Below are 13,099 nucleotides of genomic sequence, written 5' to 3'. Positions count from 1 at the left end.
TGCTGACCACATGGCACCTCGTAATCTACAGGCCTTCGTGTGAGAAGCGGTCGTTTGGTAGTCTAACGCCCTTCGGGGCTGTTGCACCACTGGGTTTGGATTGATAATTTTTTTACACAGATAGGTCTTACGGCGAAGATGGGATAGGAAAGGGCTAGGAGTGGCAAGGAAACGGCCGTGACCTTAAGACACAGGCCTAGCATTTGCCTGGTATGAAAATGGGAAACCACGGAAAACCATCTTCAAAGTTGCCGACAGTGGGGGTTCGAACCCACTATCTCCCGAATGTAAGCTCACAGCTGCGCGCCCATCTCGCTCGGTAGATTTTGCTTTTAGGGGGACGTACTGGGGAATGACATTCAACGATAAAACATTTTTTATTAAACGCGATGGATTTTTCAATTTTTATTATTTTTATTTTGAGTCATGTGAGTCTTTTGGCTTCGTAATTTGGCTGACTGGCCAAATAATTTGTGATAACTGAAGCGATCTGTTTTCAATTTCAACTCAGAATTTATGTCAAGTTCTATAGTCTGCCGAAAAATAAAATGGTAGTTCGAAGGTTTAATTCTGTCTTACAGAAACCGTTGACCGCAACAGCGAACTCGCTGGATTACCTTTGCTTCTCCTTGCTAATTCATTCTACAATCCTCATCAACATGGCCCTAATTTTACCATAAAATCCATAGTTTTATGGCCCGCTATCATGTCTGATTACGCGAATTTCAGGCACAAAAAAAATATCCACTCCGGAGTAAACAGAATTTAAACTTTTGTCAATGAGGTGACACCAGTGAACCTTTTTCTACCATCTTCCTCACTTCCACACTGTTCAGCTGTTAAGAGGTGATCGAAGAACAGATATTCCATATATTGCATCAGCTTTATTAATACTGATATATAGATTAATGTCTTTTGGAGAGTAGATTTAGTGTCCAATTGAAAACCTGTCCGATCCTTTTTTAAATCTCTGTATGGTGATCGCACGTGCGGCACCAGAGAAATAACAAGGGCAGGCCCGAAATAATGAGAGCGATTAAGTGCAGCAGGTATCTGCTCGAAATCAATTATTTGACAATAGGTATGCTGCAACTCCTGTATTCCGAGGCTGTCACAATGCAGCAAAGCGGGTCGTGGTATTCTTTTGATATGAAGCCGTTATCCGCTCGTCAATAAGTGATTGTACAGCATCTCGACTGGCTGCGCGTACTTACTTGATGGAACCTTGAATTTTCTTTGTCTTCCACTAGACTAAAAACTAAGATTTATGAACTTCATTGTCCAATTTCGGCAACTCTCAGAATGTATGATGATGATGATGATGATGCTTGTTGTTTTAAGGGGCCTAACATCGAAGGTCATCGGCCCTCAGAATGTATGAAACGTCTAATGACAAGCAGCTCGTTCAGAATAAGTGCAGCCGAGTCACGCTGCAGTAGAATTTGTTATTCGTTTGTTCTGGATGTATGTAGCGTAGTCACAGGGTACGGACAGGGAAGTGTGTTGTCACCTCTTCTATTTCTAATGATTATGGACGAAACTGAATGAAAATATCTCCTGAGGAAACTAAGATAATGGCTTTCTGTGGCAAGGAACTAGTAAGAAGCAAGATCTGCTTAAATAACATTTTAGAAAGAGTAAATGATTGTAAATACCTCGGCTACAAACAGTCTTTCTTTGAAGAACTGGACATACCCGAGAAAATCTCCAAATTCAGCAGACGTTTGGGAATCATCAATAAAGTTTTTAGATCAACATTAGTTCAAAAACACGCCCGTATAAGAATCTACAAAACCTTGGCAAGACCTGTACTTTGCTATGGAAGTGAAGCGTGGACCCTAAGGAAATGCGATGAGAGAAACAGCTGAAATGAAATACATGCGGCGAACAGCAGGAATCACTAAGTTGGAACACAAAAGAAATACAGAAGTGCTGAATGATCTTAAAAGCAGACCTGTATTGGAATATATCTATGAATATCAGAGAAATTGGCTAGAACACCTAAACAGGATGGACAGAAGCAGGATCTCCAAAGCAGTCATAAATTACTGCCCCAGTGGGAAGAGATTTCTGGAACGCCCCAGGAAGAGATGGCGTGAAAATGCAAACTTTTTGTATAGATCGAAACAGTTTTTCAATAGGACTAATACATGAAATGATGATGATGATGATGATGATGATGGATGAAATTGTAGAGGAGATAAAGAAAGAATATGGGAATAGAGAGATGAAGTAGACGATATTGTGGTCTGGGGAACGAACGGCAAAGAAGTACAAAAACAACTTGATGTACTCAACAAGAAAATTGAAAAGTGTGGTATGAAAAACAGCGCAGGGAAAAGCATGACCATGGTGATATCAAGAGGAGAAAGACGAGGGAAAAGCATTGTGAAAATTGGTGGCCAAAGCCTTGAAACTGTCGACAGTTTCAAATACCTAGGGAATGAATTAATCCAGAATAGAAGGCTGGACATGGAAATTAGCAAGAGGGTGCAACAGGGCAATGCATTCTACCAGAGTGTAAGAAACTCTGTCTGGAATAAGTAAGCACCAAGAAAGTGTAAAAAGATAGTGTACAAAATGTATTTTGCACCGATATTTTTTTGCTATTTGCTTCACGTCGCACCGACACAGATAGGTCTTATGGCGACTATGGGATAGGGAAGGCCTAGGAATGGGAAGGAAGCGGCCGTGGCCTTAAGGTACAGCCCAGCATTTGCCTGGTGTGAAAATGGGAAACCACGGAAAACCATCTTCAGGGCTGCCGACAGTCGGGTTCGAACCAACTATCTCCCGATTACGCACTTAAGCGACTGCAGCTATCGAGCTCGGTGCACCGATATTGATTCATGCGGCTGAGACCTATAAAAAACAAGTAGGGAGGGGAGTAGGATTCAAGCCAGTAAAATGAAATACCGGTACCTAAGAAGCATGATAGAAAAGACAAGGAAAGAGAGTGAGAAACGAACATGTTAGAAAGGAAGTCAGAATAGAAAAGCTAAATGAGAGAATCCATAGGAATGAACTAAGATGGTTTGGACATGTAAAGAAGACGGATGAGAAAAGGATACCAAAATAGATGGATGATGAAGATGAAGATCGAGGGAAATAGAGCGAGAGGAAGACCTAGAACAAGATAAATCGATTCAATAAAGAGGAATGCAAGAAGACGAAACCAGGACTGGGACACAAAGATGGAAGAGGAGTGGTGGAAGGAGAGAGGAAGGTGGAGAAGTGCCGTAGTTGCCCCGACCCGGCAGGGGAAAGGATAATGATAATGATGATGATGATGATGATGATGATGATGATGATGATGATGACGACGACGACGACGACGACGACTCGGCAACCATCCTCTATTATCACCAAGCAGAGGGTAAATGGAAGAGGCCCGATTATTCGAAAAATGAAGGTATCGGCAAAACAAAGTGAAGGGTCACTAGGGACGTGAAAAAGAAACTCTTGCACGATTTCAATAGTATAAAGAGGAATTAATGACACTTATAAATATAATATAACCCACTCTGAAATACTCTACAAAATCTCTCTCTCCACAGCCTTTTCCCCACATAGTGGTGGGATAAGCTTTCTTTATCCTCTTCCACCATTTCACTCGGTCGATGGCATCATCCAGGGAGAGTTTGCATTGCCGCATGTCTCTAGCAACTACATCCATCCACCTCATTATGGATCTCCGCCCAGGCATAGAGAGATTCAGTGCCGTGTTCCCGACGAAATCGGAGGGTTTTCTTCGGACAAGTCCAAACTAGCGCAGTCCGTTTTCTTTCAGCTTATCGACAATGTCGCGTGCGACAAGTCGGCCGCGCACGTACTCGTTGCGTATTCTGTCGCTTCATTTCGGTCTCCTGGATTGCTCGAATATGGCTCTGTGTCATGATCCAGGTCTTAAACTGACAGGCATTCTTCTTAATCACGTATAACCACTGCCGGCGCGTGGATAAAACGACTGGCGGTTTGTCGCTTTGGAAAATAACGTGTTCAAATATACTGTTACTTGATATTTACATAAATAGTGACATTGCTTCATTAGCAAGGAGACTTTCCTTTTAAGGCACACGGCTGCAGCTCGAAGAAGTTAAGGCGGTAAGAACAGTATGGGCAGACCAAAGCATTAATATGACAAGCATTAAGAGTAGAAATATTATGTAGTAGTTGTACAGAAATTGAAAGGTTAGTACAGGACAGAGTGCAGAGATGCATCAAACACACCAAAAGGAAGAGGAATTAGGGATTGGAATAATTTATCAAGGGAGACCTTCGATAAATTTCTAACTTCTTTGAAATAATTTAAGGAAAAAACTGCCAAGCGAGTTGGCTGTGCGGTTAGGGGCGTGCAGCTGTGAGCTTGCATTCGGGCGATAGTGGGTTCGAACCCCACTGTCGGCAGGCCTGAACGGTTAATACCATAGGTTCCCATTTCCACACCAGTCATATCCTGGGGCTGTACCTTAATTAAGCGCACGGCCGCTTCCTACCCATTTCTAGCCCTTTTATGTCCCATCATCGGAATGAGACCTATCTGTGCCGGTGCGACGTAAAACAAATTGTAAAAAAAAACCACAGTAAAAAATCCCTCAGGCAAGCAACTCAATGTTGAAAACATAAAATATAAAGTATGAGAGTATATTTTTATTTGTCCGACTCGTTGGCTGAACGGTCAGCGTACTGGCCTTCGGTTCAGAGGGTCCCGGGTTCGATTCCTGGCCGGGTCGGGGATTTTAATCGTCTCTGATTAATTCTTCTAGCCCGGGGACTGGGTGTTTGTGTTTGACCCAACACTTTCCTCTTCATATTCACACAACACACTACACTAATAACCACCACAGAAACACGCAATAGTGATTACATCCCTTCATATAGGGTTGGCGTCAGGAAAGTCATCCGGCCGTAAAACAGGGCCAAATCCACATGTGCGACACAGTTCGCACCCGCGACCCCACAGGTGTGGGAAAAGCGGTAGAAAAAAAAAAGAAAGAAGAGTATATTTTTATTTATTCCTAAAATTACAATCCTTTTCTTAATCATCGTTATTGGGTCGATTAGATTAGCAGTTTGCTTTTTTCTACCACTACGAGCGCTGATGTGAATCAATGCACAGTTTCACTTAAGCACCAATACGAGGGCCAATGCAAGTCAACGCACAGTTTCACTTAAGCCCTTATATCCACATTCGGTGTGAACACTTTTCAAAAAATCAAACAACACCTGAGGGTATTAACCAAGGAACACATTACAGAAAGAATTATGTAAGTAAGTTGAATTGGCTAGGATTTGAATAAAAAAGAAAACGAGTTAAGGAACAAGCGATGTTAGGTTTTTTCGGAACTGCATTTTGGCCGGAAGTAAGTTTCGAGATTTTTTTTAGTTTGATAGAGATATCCAATACAATCCGAAACCTTTTCGGGCCCTTTAGCCCGTCAACTTTCGGCACAACTGAAGAAATTGCTTAATTTTACTTTTTTCGTAGTATGGGGACCAGTACTTTGTCCGCTAAGAAATGTTTTCAAGATTAAAAGAAGAAAAAGTAGGAAAACAAAATATAGGTAGTCTGACACATGGGCGACATTTAAGACATTAAAGATATTAAAAAGAAACGTATGGAATTTACGAAATGCAGGTAAATTAAGAGCTGCGAGTTTCTTCTTTTTTTTAATCCATTCATAGGAGAATTAGAACCATAGAGAGCAGCCAGACAGAGGTAGGTTTGAAAAAACAAAACTTGAAGTAGTCTCGGGAGTGTTTACTAGCTTGGAGAGTATTTATCCAGTAAAGTAGTTCTATTACTGGCCGAAAACAGCTTCAATCAGCTCCTCTTAGTGCCGACCCTTAAATAAACTTCTCGCTCGGCTCTTATTAAGGGCTCTCCTTCTTCTCCAAGGAAAACATCGAAGAGTCAGAGGGGAAAAAACTCGTCTTAATATCCTCCAACCGCTTCTTCATCACACAACTTCCCAGTTGACTGGGAGGAGATCCAAAATATATATTTTTTTAAACCGAACAAAAAATTGTATAATCATAGCAACAACTGATGTATGAAATTGCTCTCAAGCTTGGAAAACAGAAGTGAACAGTCTCATGGTGTGTGTGTGTGAGGGGAGGGGGGGGGGGGGGAATAGGGTTCGTAACTATTGGGAAGGATGCAGTCTTGATCTACTTTTATGTACTATCCAATATTTCTTCGAGCTCCTCTGTCAGTGGGATTATTATTATTATTATTATTATTATTATTATTATTATTATTATTATTATTATTTATGTCCACCTCACTGACTGGTCAGTTTCAGAACCCCCTGTGGGTGAACGCGGTAGAATAACACCCGCGGTATCCCCTGTCTGTCGAAAGAGGCAATTAAATGGGACCCCAGGGGCTCTTAAATTGAGAGCATGTGTTGGCTACCACGAGGCCCTTAGTTGATTCCTGGCACTGATTCCACTTGTGCCAGGCTCCTGACTTTCACCTATCCTATCCGATCTCCTGTCGACTCTTGTTCTTTGCCGACCCGGACGGTATTAGGCTGCGAGGACTATGGAGTCTTTCATTTTCATGCCCTTCTTTCTTTGGCCGAGACCTTCGTTTATCGAAGTGTCGGACCCCTTCTATTTTTCTCTCCGATTACCGTTACATCCTAGATTTATGTAGGATGGTTGCCCAGTTGTACTTCCTCTTAAAACAGTAATCACCATCGCTCTTCGGTTCAGAGTGCCGCGGGTTTGATATCCGCGTAGCCTGATATACACTGACTGACAGAGCAAATGCAACACCAAGAAGGAGTGGCCAGAACTTTATGCCAATTGCAGGGTAGACTGACGTCACTGAGGTATGCTCATGATGTGAAATGCGCCGCTGTGCTGCGCACGTAGCGAACGATAAATGGGACACGGCGTTGGCGAATGGCCCACTTCGTACCGTGATTTCTCAGCCGACAGTCATTGTAGAACGTGTTGTCGTGTGCCACAGGACACGTGTATAGCTAAGAATGCCAGGCCGCCGTCAACGGAGGCATTTCCAGCAGACAGACGACTTTACGAGGGGTATGGTGATCGGGCTGAGAAGGGCAGGTTGGTCGCTTCGTCAAATCGCAGCCGATACCCATAGGGATGTGTCCACGGTGCAGCGCCTGTGGCGAAGATGGTTGGCGCAGGGACATGTGGCACGTGCGAGGGGTCCAGGCGCAGCCCGAGTGACGTCAGCACGCGAGGATCGGCGCATCCGCCGCCAAGCGGTGGCAGCCCCGCACGCCACGTCAACCGCCATTCTTCAGCATGTGCAAGACACCCTGGCTGTTCCAATATCGACCAGAACAATTTCCCGTCGATTGGTTGAAGGAGGCCTGCACTCCCGGCGTCCGCTCAGAAGACTACCATTGACTCCACAGCATAGACGTGCACGCCTGGCATTGTGCCGGGCTAGAGCGACTTGGATGAGGGAATGGCGGAACGTCGTGTTCTCCGATGAGTCACGCTTCTGTTCTGTCAGTGATAGTCACCGCAGACGAGTGTGGCGTCGGCGTGGAGAAAGGTCAAATCCGGCAGTAACTGTGGAGCACCCTACCGCTAGACAACGCGGCATCATGGTTTGGGGCGCTATTGCGTATGATTCCACGTCACCTCTAGTGCGTATTCAAGGCACGTTAAATGCCCACCGCTACGTGCAGCATGTGCTGCGGCCGGTGGCACTCCCGTGCCTTCAGGGGCTGCCCAATGCTCTCTTTCAGCAGGATAATGCCCGCCCACACACTGCTCGCATCTCCCAACAGGCTCTAAGAGGTGTACAGATGCTTCCGTGGCCAGCATACTCTCCGGATCTCTCACCAATCGAACACGTGTGGGATCTCATTGGACGCCGTTTGCAAACTCTGCCCCAGCCTCGTACGGACGACCAACTGTGGCAAATGGTTGACAGAGAATGGAGAACCATCCCTCAGGACACCATCCGCACTCTTATTGACTCTGTACCTCGACGTGTTTCTGCGTGCATCGCCGCTCGCGGTGGTCCTACATCCTACTGAGTCGATGCCGTGCGCATTGTGTAACCTGCATATCGGTTTGAAATAAACATCAATTATTCGTCCGTGCCGTCTCTGTTTTTTCCCCAACTTTCATCCCTTTCGAACCACTCCTTCTTGGTGTTGCATTTGCTCTGTCAGTCAGTGTACAATCCCTTATCAAACATATTAATTTACAAAAAATCGCCATTAGTAAGGATGTGTAGGCCTACTTCGTTTAATGACTTATTCAAGAACCACGTCCCTAGCAGATTCGAAAAAGAATTCTACTGAATTACTTCAGCAAAAATATCTACCTTCACAAAAATCAATTTTACAAAAAGGAAATGGAATTCAATATACAATCTCTTTGTCAATAATCCAAATGGACATCACCTATCGGTAAACTTCAGGATTTTATTTTTTACACTATTAATCATGCCTCTGACCTACATATAAATATTTAGCTATTTCTCACCTTTAGAATCTAGATAGAATCTGTGATCTGTAAGTTATATATCAATATTTTAAACCTGTTGTTTAATTTTTGTAATTGTTCTAATTTGCATTATTATAATGTTTTAAATCTACTGTAATTTTTTTGTGATTTTTTCTCATTTGCATAACCGATTATAATAGTATATTTTGTAATGTATGTTGTAACTGGATAAAATTCCTATTGGCATAATTCGCCAATTTCTGAGAAAATGAGGGAAAATCGACAGAGATAGTTCGGTCACTTTCAGAGAAGACCAGAAGATTATGAGGCGCAAAGAGTAAGATGCATGCAGTAGAAGGCCAGTCAGCTCTGGGCAGACCTAAATTAAGATGGAAAACCTGCATCAGGAAGGACCTGAATACTACCAATGCTGATGAAAATAGAGTACAAGATCGAAGTTACAGGAGGAGAGTTACCAGAAAAGTCGACTTCACCAGAGTGGAAGAGAAGAAGAAGTAGTAGTCGTCTGTTGTAATTTGAGTGCAACTCTCTATTCCAGGTATGTGTAATAAATAAATAAATAAATAAATAAATTAAATAAATAAATAAATAAATAAATAAAAGAAGAAATTTCTTTCGATGATTGCCAAATTTCAACATTACTATTCCGTCACCGGGCGAGTTGGCCGTGCGGTTAGGAGCGCGCAGCTGTGAGCTCGCATCCGGGAGACAGTGGGTTCGAACCCCACTGTCGGCAGCCCTGAAGATGGTTTTCCGTGGTTTCCCATTTTCACACCAGGCAAATGCTGGAGCTGTACCTCCAATAAGGCCACGGCCGCTTCCTTCCCATTCCTAGGCCTTTCCTGTCCCATCGTCGGCATAATATATATCTGTGTCGGCGCAACGTAAAGCAAAATAGCAACAAAATAGCAACAACTATTCCGTCATTAAGCCTGAAGCAACTTACACTAGTGAAACACTATTTAACGTGAACACCAAATCAACACCAGATAGACTGCAGAAGGTCGACAGAAGGATTATCAGAACAATCATTAATAAAATGCACCAGGTAGGTAGGTGGACAATGAAGATTGTTGCCTAATGCAGTGGTTTACCGGGAAAGTGAGTCAATAATAGGCACAATCAGAAAAAGGAGAACTGTCTTTATCTGTCATATATCATCAATCATCAAGATTAGACGAAACCAGGCTACTGAAACAACTACTTAACTATTTTGAAAAGTAAAACAAACAAAAAACTTGACTCAAAGAAGTCCAAGATGATTTAGACGACTTGAACATTACAATGCAACTTCTTCTTCTTCTTACTATTATTATTATTATTATTATTATTATTATTATTATACCACTTGTCCCCACACCTGTGGAGTCGCGCGTGCGAACTGTATCGAACATGTGGATTTGGCCCTGTTTTATGACCGGATGTCCTTCCCGACACCAACCTACATGGAGGGATGTAATCACTTTTGTGTGTTCCTGTGGTGGTTGGTAATGTAGTGTGTTGTTTGAATATGAACAGGAAAGTGTTGGGACAAACACAAACACTCAGTGCTCGGGCCACAAGAATTAATCAGAGGCGATTAAAATCCCCGACCCGGCCGGGAATCGAACCCGGCATCCTCGGAACCGAAGGCCCCAACACTGGTCATTCAGCCAATGAGTAGGACGAATATATTATAATGCAACGAATTGCAAATACAGAAGAGAAAAGGAGTCTAAAGAACAAACGTATAAGACTTAAACTAAAAACTTTGCAGCAAAAGCAATATATCTGATGATAAGGGGAGGCAAGTTGGAAAAATTAAGAGGTTTTGGAAGAGGAGGAAGATGATGAAAGCTAAATTCCCAGTTAATTCTTTGAAGACGTAAATTTATATGGTTTAAGTGCTTCAATGTCAATATAAATAAATAATAAATACATATATAAATAAATACCTCTGGGTACCACAGGCTGAGTTTTAGCAGACACAAGTGAAAATAATGCCAGACTAAAATGTGATGCCCATTCTCCCAAGACGAGAATCCCAATATGGTAGAACTTTCAGTAAGCACGGTTTCTACTACTCCCCATCTCACCCCACCCCAGGGTGAGATAATTAAGAATAGAACTGAAGGATAATAAAGGCGAGTGAAGCAAGAGTTGTCGCCCAGAGCTCTCGAGTTGCCAATCAACTGAGGGATGGAGGGATTGGCGTGATATATCTTGTCCACAACTCGATGGATATTGAGCTAGCTGTCTTAATCTCCTGCTGAGGGGAAACTGTGGAGGGTTACTAAGATGAGGAAGATGTTTATGCTGACCAAGAGCCTCATTGCTTATGTCAATATTGACGAAAGAGCGAGCCACTAGGATGGACAAGGCCTTAACTAACACCTCAAGACGCCGAGTGCATGGCTTCCTTAATTGACTGTCAGATCCGCTACTGTCCACGTTTCTGAGCAGAATTTGGTAGAAATATCTTACTGGACAGAGAAATTGATCTTACCCAATCGGATAGCCCTTGGATTTCTGTTCCCATGATAACAACTTCGATCCTGGCTAATTTCGATGGTGTCTGAGAGCGTTTCAATACAACTGATTGTCGTTGGCTTCCGGATCGGTAAGAACTCATAACAAAATTTAACTTTGTACAGATTAAACAAGTAAGAATATCAAAAAAGGAACCGCTTTTTTGGAATGGAATTATTTTGACTAGTTTTAAACTACAATTTTTAATTGTGATTTTAATATTTCGCACTAACAAAATTCTTGCGAGACAAATACATCACGTTACTGTGCACCCCACAGAGATTGTGCAGGTGACGATTCTGTCTTGTAATTCCGTTTCCATTTTATGTATGGGGGTGATAGAATAACATCTACTGTATCTTTTGCCTACCATAAGAAACGACTAAAAGGCCCCCAGGGGTTCTTAACTTGTGGACGAGTGTTGGGAACATGGGACCGTTATCTGAGTCCTGACACTGCTTCCATTTACTTCTGCCAAGCTCATCACTTTTATTTATCCTATCCGACCTCCCTTGGTCGACTCTTCTTTTCTGATCCCAACGGTATTAGGTTTCCATGACAAAGGGTGTCTCATCTTATGCCATCCGTGACCCTTGTCTTTCTTTCGCAGATACCTCGGTTTATTTTCCTTCTGATTAGTGTTAATAGAGGATGGTTGCCCTGTTGCACTTCATCACCACTAAATCCTATCAAAGGCGAGTGTCGCTGCCTTGGAAATATTGTTCACCGTCATAATAATCATTTATAAGCTAAAAAATAAACTGCGCTGTCATTATCCCTTATTGAACTGGAAGAAGAAACACATTATAGGACAACCAATTGAAGATTTAGGGGAAAAGGAATTATTTAAAAAAATGGGGGGAGTGTGTGTTGTAAAGCCTTTAATAAAATTTGGCGGTAGGCTGCCATTATTGTAACAGCCGCAGGGTTTTGAATGTTCTGCAGACTTACTTATTAGAAACTAACCACGATGTATTCACAACGACAGCTAACCTCCAACTGAGCGCGCGAGTCAACACAGCGCCATCTCATAAGAGAGTATGCGTGTGACGTCACATATTTAGCGCAAATTTTGCCTTGCTTTGAAGCGCTGTTTCATGAAAACTACGTTTTAGACTTTTTTTATTTTTTGCAACAGGTAGCCTCCTCTTTTATCTGTCAATTGAGACGTTAAATATAATCGTAAGTTAAATATTCTCGGCGAGATACGCGTTCCACCCAAACACTAAAAGCGTCTCAAAATTTTTCTTTCCGTGTACCTATTATCGAGGAACGTACGTCTTACGTTAATATCGCTGAACCGGAAGTCAACACAATGCGATAGCCTACAATGACCTAAAACGATTATTTACAATGCTAAGATAATAAATAGTTAGCAATTAGACCGTTCAGTCTACTGTAAGACATAGTGTAAAATTTTGAAATATTTAAGGTACGAGTGAATTTGTATATGACGGTGTTGTAACGTTAAGCTAGAAGTAAGTAATTATAAGCTGTTAGGCACTGTAAATACTGAAGTTGTGTGTGAACTTTGATATGATAATGCTAGTTTCTTGTAATATTCTCCTTCCATGGAATTACTTGCTGTACTGTTGTTGTTGTTGTTGGGTAATTATGTTTTATTATAACACTACTGTAAATGAGCATTACCACCGGAATGTCCGGCTCCATGGCTAAATGGTTAGCGTGCTGGTCTTTGGTCAGAAGGGTCCCAGGTTCGATTCCCGGCAGGGTCGAGAATTTTAACCATCATTGGTTAATTTCCCTGGCACAGGGGCTGGGTGTATGCGTTGTCTTCATCATAATTTCATCCTCATCACGACGCGCAGGTCGCCCAAGGACGTCAAATTAAAAGACCTGCACCTGGCGAGCCGAACCCATCCTGGGATCTGCCGGCACTAAAAGCCATACGCCATTTCATTTCATTACCACCGCAATATTCCCCAATTGCGATGTATTTGTTGTTAATAATAATAATATCCACTGACTGACTATTGTTGTTAAATTTCTCGCGATTTCCTCGTTAACGACCAGCGACTCAAAGAGTAGCACCTGCCATACGGCTGTTGGCTCCATTTCTCGCCTGGCCTCGCCCGTCGGCTGTCCTGAGAATGGTTTCCGTGGT

General features: G+C 42.6%; 1 protein-coding gene across 1 annotated transcript in view; it reads right to left on the bottom strand.

Annotated features, from left to right (window-relative positions):
* The window catches only part of klar (klarsicht), a 1,195,270-nt gene that overhangs the window by 44,875 nt on the left and 1,137,296 nt on the right, over nt 1-13,099 (bottom strand). The window lies entirely within an intron of this gene.

This window comes from Anabrus simplex, chromosome 13 (genome assembly GCF_040414725.1).
Source record: "Anabrus simplex isolate iqAnaSimp1 chromosome 13, ASM4041472v1, whole genome shotgun sequence".
In the NCBI taxonomy this organism is placed as follows: Eukaryota; Metazoa; Arthropoda; class Insecta; order Orthoptera; family Tettigoniidae; genus Anabrus; species Anabrus simplex.
This window is presented reverse-complemented; position numbering and strand designations above follow the sequence as displayed.